Source organism: Accipiter gentilis, chromosome 10, assembly GCF_929443795.1.
Source record: "Accipiter gentilis chromosome 10, bAccGen1.1, whole genome shotgun sequence".
In the NCBI taxonomy this organism is placed as follows: domain Eukaryota; kingdom Metazoa; phylum Chordata; class Aves; order Accipitriformes; family Accipitridae; genus Astur; species Astur gentilis.
This window is the reverse complement of record NC_064889.1, coordinates 8,186,519-8,203,192: the sequence shown is the minus strand read 5'-3', so window position 1 is coordinate 8,203,192 and position 16,674 is coordinate 8,186,519. Positions and strand designations below refer to the sequence as shown.

General features: G+C 41.2%; 1 protein-coding gene across 4 annotated transcripts in view; it reads right to left on the bottom strand.

The window, feature by feature from the left end:
* APBA2 (amyloid beta precursor protein binding family A member 2) overlaps positions 1–16,222 on the bottom strand; it is a 110,000-nt gene extending 93,778 nt beyond the window's left edge. For 2 of the 4 annotated variants that reach the window (XM_049813330.1, XM_049813332.1), the window contains exon 1: positions 16,098–16,222. The gene's annotated coding sequence lies outside the window, so the exon portion shown is untranslated. Of the gene's footprint in view, positions 1–11,987; positions 12,072–16,097 lie in introns of all 4 variants that reach the window. The other 2 variants (XM_049813331.1, XM_049813333.1) reach the window with 2 other exon arrangements.
* Between the last annotated feature and the right edge of the window lie 452 nt (positions 16,223–16,674).

Sequence of the window (16,674 nt, the reverse complement as noted above, 5' to 3'; positions counted from 1 at the left end):
ACAGCATTCCTCATCAAACATGCATAAAACTAAGGGAGAGCTCCCAAGGTAACTCCTCAACAAGCCACTAGGTTAGCATTACCTAGTCTATTTAAATTTAAAAAAAAGACAACCCAAAAAAAGCCACAACCCTGGACCTATCATATAAAAAGCATATATAATGTTGGTTGAATAAACACTATTAGTTCATTTGAGATAAAATTCATTATGTTAATAACTGTAGGACATTTCACTCAGCTATCTGAAAACATGAATGTCTGAAGATGAGGATTTATAAATTGCAAATGAAAGAACTAGTCCCTAGTGATATCAGGCAAATGAACAGCATGTTGGTAGATATTAAATCCTAAAGCATAAATAATCTCCTTAAACCTACATCTGTGAAACCTAACAGTGAACTCACAAAAATATCTGTCCCTTATGCTCAACAGAAAATAATTTAAGCAAACAAAGGATGAAAATCAGGGGTGCCAAAATGCTTTTCACTATTGGGTTGCTGGATACAGAGGACTTTGGTGGAACTGACTTGATTTAGTTGTGAAGAAAAATGGCCTACCACCCTACAATTTGCAAGGCAAATTTCAGCACATTATTTAATGACGTTAAAAAAAAGCAATCTGCTATGGATGGATCATCCACAGTAACCAATATGTTGTGAGGATACCATCTTTTATCCTAAACTAGGTTAGGTGGAGTTTTACATTTAGGATGTTGTAGTTCCTTTGAACTCGGGCTCTCTGGAGCTTAATTTGTATGTTGTACAGACAGAGCTTTCAGTTTCCAAAAAAGTACCAAGCACTTACACCAATGTTTAAATCTTCCATGACAGCTGTAGATGCTTTATACATCGAAGGAGCAGGCTCTTATAACTCTATGAGGAAGAGTTAATTACTAAGGTGAATATTTAGAGAAAGCCTATTTCCAATTCTAATTAAGGATCTATTTCCAAATGTTGCTGTAGTATCACATTAGGGAAGATGTAAATTGGGTCAATCCAGACTGAGTTTTCTGAGATGTAAACTGTCTCTGTTATTGTACTATCAATGCAAAGAATGACATTTGGAAAAAGTCTTCTCTTCACCAAGTCAGTCAAAAACACTTGACACAAAATTTGGTACCTAATTTGCCTATTTCATTCTTTGTTGTTTGTAACAACCTGTATTCAGCATTTTTTATGTGATTTATCTGTAGCTGTGTACTCACATCTTTCTCCCAAATCAATCTCCCTCTGTCTTTCCATTTTAAAGGAACCAAATAGGTTCCTGTTATCTGCTTCATATTTATACCAGAATTCACAGATGTATGACATTAAGGGTATTTTTTTTCCAGGCATCTAGTTGAAGAGCAAGAATACATTTATGTTTGTATTCATGTTCACATAGATCCAGGTATGTAGCTACATATATATGGAAAGCAGTTAACCCTCTTCTTGGTTACTCAGATACTTTACCAATGACTGCCTACAATTTACAGACAGAAGATGACAAAGTGCCAATTATGGAAAAGCTTTGAGCAGATAAGCAAATGACTATGCAGATTTCTACCCATGAAATTACAATACCAAAGACAGTGATCTTTTATTATGGGGGATAGAGCTATGTTTTACCTTTTTTTTTCCTTCCTCAGTATCTTTTTTCCTAAACAGAAGATTTCAAAGCTTCATTTGTTTTCTGATGCTACATAAAGAACAAACAACATTCCTCTTTCAGTGAATATACACTTTGAAGTCCCTGCTAACTTCCAAAATATGCCACTGTTTCTCTTTGGGGAGCAATGAAGCTGAGTGGAAGGGCAGAGGGGCAACCAGTGGTGCTTTATGGACTCCGACAGTAATCTTTGGTAAGGAGACAGAGTCAGCTCCACATACCAGTTTTAGGAAAGTCTTGAGGTTTCAGAGAGACAACTCATTGTTCAAGTCCTCTGCAAATACTAGTGATTGCTATAAAAGACCGCTCTGCTGTTTGGAAAATAATGAAAAATACCTTCATGAATGGTTCAAAATGGAGAGTATGAAATAACAGCAAGGGTGAAGCACAATTTTTAAAGGGATTTTTCATCCTTTGGGATATAAGGGAACACTGCCTTCAAACGCAACACACACAATGTATGTGGGTCAAATAAAATATGCAATTAGCCTGCAGTTAAAGGATTCTTTGAAAAAATATGACTCTAGCTATCTCAACTGCCTACTCTAGTTTGAAGAAGTTTTTCAGTAAAGGTGGAGAAATCCTTTTCAAGAAATCTGAAGGCAAAGCTCAAGTGAAATCCTTGACTAAACAGACTTTTTCTGTGCTGAAACTGTAGGGGTTAACTCTGTTGTCTAAAAGGCTCCACTTAAAGCCAGGAAGTCAGACATCATTAGCTGTCTCGGCTCTGATGCACAAGTCAGATCCTAATGGCTTGTAAAGGAGAGGTAGTCATGTGGATCTTGTCTAGCTGGAGAAGTTGTTGAAAATTGAAGAACTAAGCTTCCTCAGACAAAGTAGGGCAACAAAGTGCTTGTTTACTCCTGATCTTGGGTGGTTCTGATAAGAAGAGTAAGGGATTGAATATTAGTCTCTGACCATCTTTGGAAAAAGGCATCTTGATTTTATGTGATTGTCCATAGCAACACAATGGAATCTTTACGATTCAAGGAAAAAAATCAAACAAGTCTGTTGCTGGGAGATGAAACCCCCATAGATGAATCACTTCTGAGCATAGTTCCCCTTATAACATCAGCCTGCTGAAAACTCTGAGGAAGCATTCATCTTCCTTTAGACCTTCATGATGATAACTCATTTATTTCACTTTTGCCCAGTCATTTTAAGGAGCGCGACTGTTTCAAACACTGGAGACTTGAGATCCTGCCCTTTACAGGTGTGTGATAAAGCAGGTGTGAAATATTGTCATTATGCAAATGAAAGTAAACACAAATATTAGAGCAGAAATTGTAGATCAGATTGGCATGAGCCCTTGCTAGTTCATACGACACTCTTTATGTCTTTTTAGACTACACCTCTTGAAGACTGTATGCATGTCATTCCTCCAGGCTCAATAACTACTTCAGGAAAGTACAGGAAACAACAGCTGGCTATCTCTTCTTTGTTTTCCTCTGCGATCCTGTGCTCCGCTAGAGATGGGAACATTGAGAGTTCTAGTGATCTTTCAAAATCCTAACTATTTGGAGACTTTAAGCCTGGCTTTTGGGTTTATTTTTTTTTTTCTTTTTCTTCGCACACATGTAGATAGACTTTCCCTATCAGTAATTGACAGGCTAAGTAGGCAATGCAGCACGGAACAGGAAGGCGGCTAAAAACTCTCTGTTATGCAATATTCCAAAAAGTATTAATACAGCTTCAGCCATTCTCATTAGTAAGCGTACCCTGTGGCTGAATAAGATGCAGTGTCCACAGGGTTAATCAGATCTACAGTTGGCCTAAACAAGAGATTTGTTTTAGACCGCAGCTGGCCTAACTGCAGTACGTAAAATAATGGTATCACATGGAAAAAAACCACAGGTAACAGATCAGTCAGAAAAAAGGCATTAATCTTGCAGTGCAAGGTTGCTGTACCCCAGTACAAGGGAAAGATATAGCTGGGCAGCAGTATGGAAGACACCTACACACAGGAAGCCTCATGCTCCATGTCTGCCTATTACCTTACTTGTGTCATATTAGTTATCAAGAGACTAGGGGAATATTAATGAAGCTTTAGAGACAGATAGATAGATATAAAAGCTAGTATGAAAACAAGAATTGCCCCTGCATTTTATGTCATTTGTCATAAGATAATTCTCGTTTGCTTAATACATTTAAATAAACAATATATTTCCTAGGCTCTCAGTAAATGTAGCTATGCACTTGGATAACACTTTTGAGAATTAATGTTTTTCCTTTCAAAGTGAAATAGCTGACAGATAACTGAAACATCTTACCTGAGACATCACACTGGTACATTGTGGGTCAGTCTATTTCGTATTTATTTATGAATTTTCCAATTCAGTACTCTGCATCTCTCATCACTAAACATGCACTAAGCAGCTACTAAGGCAAGCATGTAAATGGCAGTATGAGTCTTGCTAATACTTATTCTTCAGTGTTTTGATTATTTGTTCATAAATAGATTGGTTCATCTTCAACTGATGCTCAGTATGTGTATAAATTTTGGTATCAGGTTTAGAATAAGTAAAGTCTTGTCTACAGTTTTTTATATATATATATATATATATATATATACACAACACAAAATATTATGCCTAGCAGAATATGATGCTTAAAGAATACTACATATTATATAATTGTTTTGCTCATTGGGAAAGTCAAACATAGACTAATTCCTCTAACAATTGGAAAAATTCCTATTTTTCTATCATAAAGTCAACTAGGTTTCATCTTTCTAAGCTTAATTATTATGGTCTGAACAACTACACCATGGCAGCCTCCATGTGGTAACCAGAACTTCCTACATTGCAAAGATGTAGAGCTATAGATTCTAGATTGTCTTGCAGGGGCTGGTGGGACAATCTGGGGGACCAGAGTACTGCAGGGAAGTTTGTAGCTTGTAGCAAAACTGAAGTCTTGAAATACTGTTGAGCTGCACCCAGTTCAAATTAAAGGTTAGCTTCCAGCCACTTAAATTGCAAAGACACACCACAGTCCCTTCATAGAAGTTGCCCACAATTGTAAAACAACAACCTAACACTGTGCAGACCTTTCCTGGGCTTTCTCAATGGATTTTGGCAGGCACTTAGAAAGCTTCCCTGCAGGATACAACTTTGTACCATCATATACAGCCTAGCATTGCAAGGCTATAATCAACTTCTGTGCCCTTTGATACCTATCAGATCCAAGCCCTGAACAGTGACATAGTATTTTCCTTTCCATTTAATTCTTCATCTTGTATTTGCTATAGTAACAACTGTCAGCTGGGGGCAAATAAATCCTAAATTGTGTGTGTTGTGGAAAAGTCTATTAATCAGGATTTCATTATGTTAAGTATTCTGCAGACATTCCTGCCACAAAGAGCTTAAAAATCTCTAAGTAAGTCTACAGGTGACAGATGAATGAAGCAGACTTTGGGGAGTTTGTTTAAAAAACAAAACCAAACACATATGCACCCCACACATTGACACAGTACTGCTCAAGAACAACAATGGAAATAGTGTAGTAACTGCAAAGCCATCCTTTTATAGTCTCCATGGCAGAGAACATTTTTTCAACCTGCTATTCATATTTACACAGGCAAATTATTTAATACATCCATTTCTAAAGGTAATTATTTTTATATTCATAATTTAAGACAGCAAGAAGGTTAAAAGCAAAATTCAACTAAATAGAAAAACCAAATTAAGATTTTCCAATTAGGCATATTTAAGCTATTTTAACTGATAATTATAGACATACCTATTACTCCAAGTTTTCAGTAAATGTTTGGTTTGTGTGTTATTGATTAAATCCAGTGTTTCACACCCTATCTCTACCATAATATGAGGTTATATTGGCTCTGTACCATGTTTTTACACTCTTGCAATATTCTTTTCCTCAATCAGATAAATGGAAACAAACCATGGAGTCTATTTAGGTAAGTCTTTTGAGCAATGACAGTCCACTGCTGTCTTTGTAAATGCCTACCACAAAGGGGTCCTATACACTTAGTTGGCTCATAGGCTCCACTACAATAAAGACTGTTAATTTTTTTTTCCCCGAGCACCTCCATTTCATTCAGGATGCTACTATGTTATTTAGTTTAGTTCCACATGCATGGTAAACTTCAAACTTTACTGCTTAAAAAATTTCTGATTGACTTTCCCCCATTGCTTGTCTTTATGATATGCGAGGGTCTCTGCAATCTTCAGCATGCTTCTTGTGATAGGGAGCCTGGCGTGCAGCTCAGCAAGAGAAACCACTCCTGCTCAGCCTCACAGGCCTCACAGGGCGGTCTGAAGAAGAGAGAAGGAGGAAGGACTACTACCAGTCCAGCCTGAGGAGATGACAGTCATTGTGTCAACAGGACCAACATGTTACAAGTTGTAAACCAGTCAGCTAGGGTCAACCTCAGCTGTCAGCCCCAGTTAAGAGTCAGAAGTTCATCCACTCATGGGAGAGGTATCATCTTAAAGGCAATACGGATTTCATCCTGTCAAAAGACAAGACTCATTGTGCCAGAGCATGGGAAGGGGTGGGAGACTTACAGCAGTATACAGATTTCATGTTTCCCAACCTTGCGACAGTATCTACCAGTAACCACTGTAGGTTACTACATTACCTTAATTACTACATTAATTTAAGTAGGATTATCATTACATAGATGAAAATATGTAACACCACAGACTACTTACTGATAAAACAGCTGGTTCAGAAACTCTGGATGGCATTTGCCTTGCTTATATTTATTATGAATGGTTATAAAAATCTTAAGTACCATCAGAACAAAAACCAGTAACTTAAGCTTATGTCATTCAAACAGATGCTGGTTACTATTAAGGAACTTACTTCCACTACAACTGCTATAGCACTGCCAATCACAAGAATTCCAAAATTATTTAAAGGTATCATATTGTCCACAGATGTTTAAAGTACACAGTCACAGTTTCTTCCTTCCTGGAGCCTGTATGAGTCGAAACTTGAAGCTGCAATTCTCACACACCAGCAGCTGCAGCCTTAACTAAACCATGAAATATCGTAAGACTCCCAACACTAAAAAGTGTTAACAAATCTAAGTTAAATCAATGTTGGCTCAAGAATAAGCCAGAGATTTTACTAAATTGTGATTTAAAACCTCCAAAACAAATACATAGATATGCATAGGGAAGAAAAAAAAATACTGTCACAAACGGCTAGTAGCACTGTAATAAATATGCCCCACCTCCGCCCAGTTTTCCCTCATTTGTGTCTTTAGGAAGCAAAGCATACATTACTAAGGTTCTTTACTATGTTTTGTATGAAGTACCTTCTCATGAAGCAAACCATTCTTGTAACAAAATCTGAGAAAGATGTATGTATGACAGAAAGCAGATCAGCTAATAGTTTGTTATTCTCCTAAATGCTATGGTACAAAGCAAGAACCAGGTTAAGATAGTACTGTGGATAAAGCTTTAGGCAACTATTCCGGAGATTTTGGTATTATTCCTGGTTCAGTCACTCAGCAGGGTGAATGATTCTGGGCAAGTCATTTCAGAGACTCCCTATCTGTAAAACAGGGCCATCAAATTTATTTCCTTTGCTTGGACACTTTCTGATAAGAAGTTCAAAAGCTAAATCTTACCTAGCATGACGGTACAAAAGAATTACAGTACTAATGTATACATCTTATGCTGCAGTAAAACTGACATGAGATTATTCATCCCAAGATTAATAACATCTTAATGGCACTTTTTTCCCCCCGAATCATTATTTCTAATTAGATCATCTGCTAGTTGGTGGGTCCAGTTATGATGCATAGGAGTTGAATAATAAATGGAGGACAAATATCAGATGAAACACATGCTGTAGAGATAATTTATTATCACTGCAGATAGGTGTGGAATAGATGTGCTAAAAACCCTAAGGCGCTCTCTTCCCAAGTACTGAAAACAGCAAGTATCACAACAGATACCTTCTGGGCCTTTTACTTAGGGAAGAACAGACAGAGATTTCCACCTACCATTGAAAACACAAAGAAAAACCCTTGATTATTTAAAACAAAACCAAAACCAACACAATTGACTTATAGGCACACTCCTGATACCACAGAGATGTTTTCATGGCAACTCTTCTATCAAGAAAGCAGGTAGTCATTTACCAGGAATGAAGAATTCTGCCACCAACAACCTTCATAATATCGGAATCAAAAATGCATGGCAAATCAGTGTTTACTAGGAAGTGTTCCCTTCCACTGCTCATTTTATGCTTCTGATGCAGCACTGAGCATGGAGTTTCTAGTCACCAACAGAATTCCTTCCCTTTCTGTCATCCAGTATGCAACAGCTCTTATCTCCTGGGCCATAATATGTCAAATACTTCTACATAATTAAAGCCACACTGATTGACTGGCTAAGAATATCACAGGGATAAGTTTCTTTTTAAAGCTGGCTTACCTCTAATCAAGAGTTGTCTTCCAGTAACACAAGATTTTGTGCCCAAAAGGACGTTATATATATATATATATATATATATATATATATATACTCACACACACACACATACATGAAAATAACATTCCTTTATCCTCCACAACCCAGCAATAACAAGAAAATATCATTATACTCTGATTTCCCTTTGTAGTGCTAAATCAGAGACTACGAAGGATGGCAAGAGGCACTTACTGAGGTAGGCAAAATGCATATTTTTGTTAAGTATTGAAACTATAATTTATATTCCTCCCCTGATATAAACCTTCATTGCACTACCAAACAGAACCATATTTCATTGGTTCGTTCATCTCTGAGATTTGTTATTATGGTGGAGTTTATTTAGGAAAAAAAATTAAAATCTGTAGAGGTCAGAAATACATGAACAAGTTGATGACAAGGCTTATGCCTTGTCAGGTTATTTTATATTTTAATGTACTGGTAACAGTTCATTCTTTTTAAATGCAAATCTGTTAAGGGTAAATTTAAATATCAAGGCAAGCAATTCTGGTAGCATGGCAACAACATGCTATGCTGCATAGTAAGAATCTGGAACCGAGGCAAGTCTGCTTCTTTCCCATACTGGATCAGTTTATAAGAGTAGAAATATTTGTGTTCTTTGTGTAACTGCCTTTATGACTATTCTGACATTAGTAGTTGTACTGGTCTTTGAAACTCAAGACAGCACAGCAACCCTGTGAAACTTGGTAGCAGTCAGGATGGCCGTGCTTAATAGACTGAAAAAAAAAAAAAGGGATATGCTTAGTAACAGTGTTTATACAAGATTTCATTCCCAGGAGAGAGATTTGGTGTGGATTTGAGTATAGCAGCTCTGAAGCAATCTTGATTCTGAACGAGAAACAAGAAATCCCATCTCCATGCACTCTCCCTGAAGTGTTGAAAAGGCATCTCTCTTGGTTTTTAGAGTATGAGGTTTGAGGCCTATTTTAAGACTTGAGTAAACCAAAGGGGTGCACTTGCCCTTGCACTGAAATGATATTTTTGTGGTAGCTGGTATCAGTGATTCTGGAGAGTAATGTCAATTGCTTGATGTCATTTCACTCCTGGTGACAGGCGAGGGAAAAAAAAAATTTAAATCCTATGTAATTCCAGAACAGAATCTGGTCTATGCAACTCATTCTCTTCAGTTGTTCCAGTTGCTGCAGTAACCAGGCACTCACGAATATATCACCATTTTTCTGGAGCAGGAAAAGGCAAAGTTAACGAGCACTTCTAAGACTCCCTAGAAAGACAAGCTAACCAGTCAAGTACAGCAGACGATCTTCTGATTTTGAAGGACACAGTGGGTGACAGAAAGTCCACCCAAGTACCTTTGTTTCTGTCTAGTGCATGAAGGTAGCAAATATGTGGTTCTTTCACATAAAGATCAGTTATTTCACTGAACCTGAACACTGAATGCCAAACACAGCCACTCCTTCTGGGAGGTTCTTACAATACTGTTTAGATAGGTGCTGCCCTTGTGGAACTTGGGCTTCTCACCCTATGTTATAGCTTGTATAAAGGGGAAAAAATGCTGTTTAGAAATACTTGTCTAAATGTTTTTGGAATAATTGAGCACCAAAAAAAGACAGACGTAGAGCCTGATTTTTTTGTTCCTTAGTAGTTGTTTATCCTGATTTAATGCAGACAACACACCGATGACTTCATAGTCTTGTGTTTCATACAATTTGCAGCAGTTATCACCTTGATTTTGGAACTGCAGCTAATGTTTCATCCAGACTCCCTACTTCTATCTAAACATTCACTCTTTTGGAGCCTACACTTCAAAGATTCCTGTCAATTCTCTTCCTCCTCAGGGAATTTTCATATACAGACACACCACTATGACCACCAACAATACAGATGTCTTGTTTCCCCTCCATCTTTGCCTCCTTCCTTCCTCCCATGTTCTCTTGCTTTCTGATATACTAATTTTATTTCTCTAACTAGTTTAGAACTCCTAAAGTAAGTCAGCACTTACAGGTCTACAACTATCTCCCTTATGTAGAAGATGAGCTTTCTCCAAGTTTTATTACCATAACCCCTTCAAAAGTGTCTGCCCTGTCACAAATGCTTTGAGTTGGTTCCACCTGGCTTTTGATGCACTTTGTTTCTTCCTTAGTACAAAATGCTGTAATGACTTAATCTTCCCTGTGATTGATGATTTCTGGGTGCTACAGTGTCACTTTGCATGAGACCAGTGGTCTTTTGTATGGCAGGATGCCTAAGGAATCCCTTCCAGGGGTCCTTAAGAGATCTGTCCATGTGATTCTCCCAAAAATAGGCCCAGTATGTTTGTGGGGAATTGAGGTGACATTGTCACTGCTGTCTGTTGCTAGTTTGTAGTGCAACTAATGTTTACATCAACTGTTACAACCCCAAGATACGCAAGGTCTTCTACATTTATTCCTATGCTTCCTTCTTCAGCAGCTTATCCAGAGGAACAGACCACACAGTGATCCCAGGGGATCATTCTGATGTCAGTCCTAAAACCTCAGCTGAATGAAGCTCTTTCTGTGGACTCAGGCTCTTAACACAGTGAGATGGAATGATGAAAGTCTATACATAAGAATATGAATTCTCCATCTCAGTTTATCTGCTAAAATATGAATTTTCTGTTCAATTTTTACTGGAATTACTATCTCACTAAATCCCCCAGAGAACCCTGCAGTGTCATACTAAGATAATCACTTGGCTGTCACTCACAACAAATCCAAAGCGGAACAACTGGAAAGCAGAGATGACTCTTCTACAGTCACTGCAAGAAAAATACCTTACTGGAGAAAATGGAAGTGAACCCAGAAAGCCCTATGTTCCTGTGTTAGACATCACTTGGCATTCTGCACGCCAGTGGTCAAGCACCCAGATCTGCACACCTACCAGAACAGTGTCGCCACTAGTGGTTAGTGTTACAAAACTATTATGTTGGGTTGTGAGCTGTTTGTTTGTTGTTGTTTTTTTAAGACGTTGCATACTCATGACGATAAGAAGTAAATTGTCTGCTATGACCACGTTAATAAATCTTAGCTAAATCTAACCACTGTACTGAGATGAAAGAATTTCACTAAATTCTTCAAGGATTAGATCCTGTGAACCATTCATACACAAAGCCAGATGACATATAAAAGAAAAACTTGCAAGGTCAGGCCTCTCTCTTTAGAAACTTTTAGGAATAAACCCAGCAGATTTCACTCTTTGAAAATGATCAGGGTTATGGTACAATTGACTTGGGGAGAGGAACTTCTCCAAAGGTTGTAGTTGACAAGGGCGTCTGTGAGGGGGATGTCTCAGTAAAAGGAAAGACAGAAGTCTGGAAATAATGCCAGCTGGTGACATGCTCACAAATATTCCTAACTTCAATGTACAAAATGAAATTCAAAAACTACTTCATTCAACTAATAGAATGGAAATATCCAACCTGCCTTCTAAGTAATAAAACAATAACAAGTTATTCCTGTGTGGCTGAACCTTCATTACTAAGTCTGTAACCAGAAGGGCCATTTTCTGAAGGAAACTTCATTTTAATAGTTCAAAACAGAAAACTATCCCAAGATACGTCTCTGTGAAGCTCCCACTGGTAGTCCAGGTGGGTATCAGTGGATATCTGCATTGCAGAAGTACCGCTGTTTGAAAACCCTTATCTAGACTCCAGGTCTCACACTGGTTATAATTGACATATTTGACCATTCCAAGACTTTTTGTATACCTTTTTGCCAACTTTCCTTTCCTCTTCATTTCTATTTCAGAAGAAAATGATCCTTCATGCACAAGTATACTTCAGAGTATGCATCTCCAGCAGTATTTCATGCAACCTTCTTGTCATCCCTACCTACATGGCTTCTAGTTCTCCCTCTTTAGCTTAGGTGGAAGTACCTATTAATCACAGAGTTTTCCATACCAGTCTCTGCTCAGCTCTAACTTACTCCTCTTGAAGTGCAAGTCAACTTCCTCTGCTGCAGCAGGTGAACGAAGACAGTAAGTACTGCAATAAAAAAGGAATGTCATGTACTCAAATGACAATGCATTTACCTACCAGCATCAGAAACAAACAGTTCATTCCATATGTGTTTTTACCACTTGTATAAGACCTTTCTTCTGGAAAATAGTATCATTAGACAAGATAAGACTTAAGTTCAGACAAAAATGAGAATTGGAATGAAAGCACTCTTCTCATAGATGCCATAATAAAGCCTAAGTGCTGCATGCTCTGCTTCTGCAGGCAGCACAAGCCTAAAACACCGAACACTTCAAGAAACACATGGTGCTTTCTTGAGCTGCTTTTCACACAGCTCTCAAGGGAAAATGGGTCCTCAGGAAAAAAAAAGAAAAAAATCTTACATTTTAATGCTCTCTTCAGTAGACTAAAAGCATTTGCAAGTATCCAAAGTACTTATAATGAACATTTGACTCAGCAATTGCATGTTTTGTGGAGTGTCTAAAAACTAGTGAATTCTGATTCTGCTTTCAGCTCTTCCTCTTAACTTGTGAAGTGCATGTGACTGCATCAGCCCTTTATTGTCTCCAGCTATAAGAACCACCATTATGTCTCTTGCACTAATGTTGCAAGGCTTTAATTGCCTCACAGGAGTGCCAAAAGATACTACGTAGAAAGGTTCTTGCTTTTAAGAAGTACGTTCTTCATTTTGTTTATATCTACGTTAAAATAAAAATATTTCAAGCAAATATCTCTTCCTTAGGAGGCCTATAGTAAGGTCATACTGATATTATACTCCATCTTTGCTGAGAATCATGGATTAGCCCTAGAATGGGAGCTCTAGTTCTTTCTAAAAAAATTCTGCCTTCTGGAAACATGTCTGCTTCTTGCATCACGTATGGATAGGCACAAACATACAACTGTTCATAGGATCATAGAACAATTCAGGTTGGAAAGAATGTTGGAGGTCTCTTGTCCAACCTCTTGTCCTGCTCAAACCAGGGTCATCAGTGAGGCCTGACCAGGTTGCTCAGGGCATTATCCAGTCTGGTTTTAAAAACCTCCAAGGATGGAGACGACAACTTCTCTGGGCTACCTGTTCCCATGTATGATTGTCCTTGTGGGGCAAAAGATTTTGTTTATATCCAGTCTGAACCTCTCATTTCAACACATGCCTATTGTCTCTCATTCTCTGTCACACACCGCTGTGATGAGTCTGGCTCCACTTCCCTGAAGACCTCCTTATAAGTACTGGAAGGCTGCTGTTAGGTCCCCCCAAAGCCTCCCCTTCTGCAGGCTGAGCAAGCTCCCCTCCCTCACCCTCTCCTCACAGAGCCTGACCTCCAGCCCCAACCACTTTGGTGGCCTCTGCAGAACTCCAGTTCATTAGTATCTTCCTTGTAAAAGGGAGGACCAAAACCAGACACAGTATTATAGATGCAGTCTACTGAATGATGAGTAGGGGGGGATAATTACTTCCCTTGATCTACTGGCTGCATTCTTGTTCATACAGACCAGGATACTCCTGGCTATCTTTGTTGCCAGGGTACGTGGCTGGTTCACACGCAGCTTGCTGTTCAACAGGACCTCTGGGCCTTCTTGGCAGGGCTGCTCCCCAGCCTCTATTGTTGCAATGGCTTAAGGCATGAAAGCATTGCCTTGTTTCTTTAAACACAGGTTACAAGGGAAATGGATATAAAAAGTCTGCAAAAGCACCTAAAACCTGATGTATTCAAAGGCTACAACCAAGATTTTGTTCTGGACAAAACCAGGATCTTCTGTATTTCTTTCTGCGAGCCAGCAGCCTGGAACAGATCACTTCTTGCTAGATTTCTCTACCTTCAGCACAGGAATATCAACTGGAAGAGGTTTAAACCCTGGTTATTTTCACAAATTATTTCCTAGCAAATGTTCTTATCAGAACAGCTGGAGAGATGGTAAAATTATGTTTCCTGAAGTGGCTTCTCATGTTCACAGCCTTAAGCAAAGGTCACTTTTTAAAGACGTAGCTCCTATTTAAATTCATGTCCAGTCTCTAACCTGAACTGGCATTAACCAAGTAACTGCACAAAAAATGCTTTTCGAGATTCTTCCTTAGAATCATAAGACTTAGACCAAAAGAGCTGAGCAGCTATGGCCTTTTCAAGAACGCTTTTCCTTTACCATCAGTGGATTAAGGGGAAGCAGTAATGCAGCTGCTGATTACAGGCAACGCTGCATTTTTAAAAATAGCTTTAGATATTTCCAAGTGCAGATAAGGGCTAAACTATCAGAGACTTTAGGTTCAGGAAGCCTGACAATCAAGGTTTACAAGGGCAAGCCTGCAGCCTGAAATCCTATGAGCCCAAAGTGGAGTAAGGACAGTGGCTTCCCCTTTAGTAGTTTAGTACTCATAGAACAACATATGGAAAGAAAAGCTCTTTCATGCTTGTCTGTCCCATATGGAGGAGAATCTGGACTACACAGTGATAAATTGCCATCTTATGCTTTAACATAAACTTCAATCTTATGCTTTTCAACATACAGACAAACAGAACATACTGTATTTTTACTTACGTGGTAATAAAGAATTACACTAAAATTCCTCCCTTTTGAAATTACCTAATGTGGAAATACTATTGCTTACATGCAACCACATAAAAACTACAATAGCAGTTGTTTCTGGTTTTCAGTTCTGCTGGTTAAGTAATGAGGGATTCTTGGGTAACAGGTACAATACATTAAATACCTTTTCTGCAAATGGATTTCCCAAAACCTCCTGTGAAATTATAGGGTGCCCTTGACCAGGTAAAACAACTGAAACACTACTTGCATTTTTTACCCAAACTGCTCACAGTAATTTAAGACTTCTTTTAAACATCACTGCAATGCACGTTCTTTCTGTACTATGAACATTTTATGATCTCTTGTCTTTATTTAAATTTCTTTCCTTTTATGCCCTCACTAGCATGCAACAACCATCAAAACGACATTGGGGATGCAAAGTATGTAGATCTGAAGGCGCAGACTGCTAGTGGAGGCAAAATAAGCCAGTGTGCCTTTCCAAGATGCAGCTTCAAACGCAGCATTCCCCTTCTCCCCCCCCCCCCCCCATCCCTTTTGTTATGGCAATACAAAAACCTCCCACATATTAAAAAAACTGTTCAAACGGAGAAAACAGACCATGCTATAACGTCTCATGCTGTTTATCCCAACAAAAAAATCAAGTATTCCTAACCGAGCGGCTTTTTCCCTCCAGACCCCATGATGAAGGGAACGGGGAAAGAGTGGATCAAAAGCTCTGATCCATTTGCTGCACTGGCGGCATGAAATCAGAAAGAAATACAAACTCTTAGCGGTGCTGCATTACGCGAGGGCTCCTCTCGCATTTCTTTCGACTCTATTACGGCAAACGGACTCTTAAGCCTCCCGCCCTCCCACAGAACCCAGACATTACGCCTGTGTTGCATTGTCGGTCCCCGCATTACCGATAGCAGACGTTAAGGCACACAGCTGAGGTGAGGCGGTGGGGGTGGCGGGCTGAGCCGGAGAGCTCGCAGCCGTCCCGAGAGGCAGCCGATCGCGAGCCGGCAGCGCGAGGCACCCGCTGCCCCCAACGGCAGCCCGGCTCTGGGGAGACGCTGCCCGCTCTCCAGCGGCTGACAGGAGGCGGTGGCGGCGCGGCTCCTCCGCCGCCACCACCGCCGCCGCCACGGCAGGCAGAAAGAGCGGCTCCGCGCCAGCGGGGACATGCGGGCGTGCGGCAGCCCCCCGTGCCGGAGCCCCCCGCCGCCGCGCCGCCGACCGCGACCACATCGGCGGCGACGCCATGCCGCAGGGGCTCCCCTTCACCCCGGCTCCCCGTCCCCCTGCGGGGGGGTAGCTCGGCTGCCTGGGGATGAGGATGGGGCGGGCAGCCCCCAGCCCCGATTTCCAGGGGAGCAACGTCCGCGCGGGGCGGGGGCGGCCGCGGCGCCCCCTCAGCGCCCGCCCGGCCCCGCAGGCTCCCTGCTCCCCTGAGGGGACCCGCAGGGATGCTGCCGCCACACCCCCGGCGGAGCCGCCGGTCCCCCGCCCTGCGCCCCCGCTCCTTACCCCTGCTGGCAGCGGCGGGGCCGGTCCCCACCCCGCGCCGCGGCGGGGACACGGGGGCAGCTGCAGCCGCTCTTTTGTGTGCCTGCCTCAGCGCCACACACCGAGACGGCTGGTGGGCCCGGGAAGCTGCGTGCTACAATACCGCCGGCCGCCCGGGAACCTGCATGGCACATAGCCCGGCCGCCGCGGCGCCTCGCCGGGGCGCGGGGGGGGGGGGGCGGGCCGGCGGGGCGCGGCGGAGCGGCCCGGAGTCCCCCCACCTCTCCTCCGCGTCGCATCGCCTCAGCCCGCCCGCCCCGGCCCGCTGCCCCAGCCGCTCCGTTGTCCCCGGCCCTCCCTGCCAGCCTTCGTGCCCCGAAGCGCGGGCGTCACTGTCCACTCACAAGGTCCTGGTCGGCCTGCTCCCAGCGACGTTGGAAGAGGCAACGGCAGAACTCCCCGAGCTGCCTCACAGAGGGCCCGTGAGGTGACGCCGTGTTTGTACGCCCCTGAGTTTCTCACAAAATGGCACAAAAAGTGGGTGGCTTGGTGAGGCGGACTAACCCGTCAAATATGCTCTTCCACACATACTGAAGGC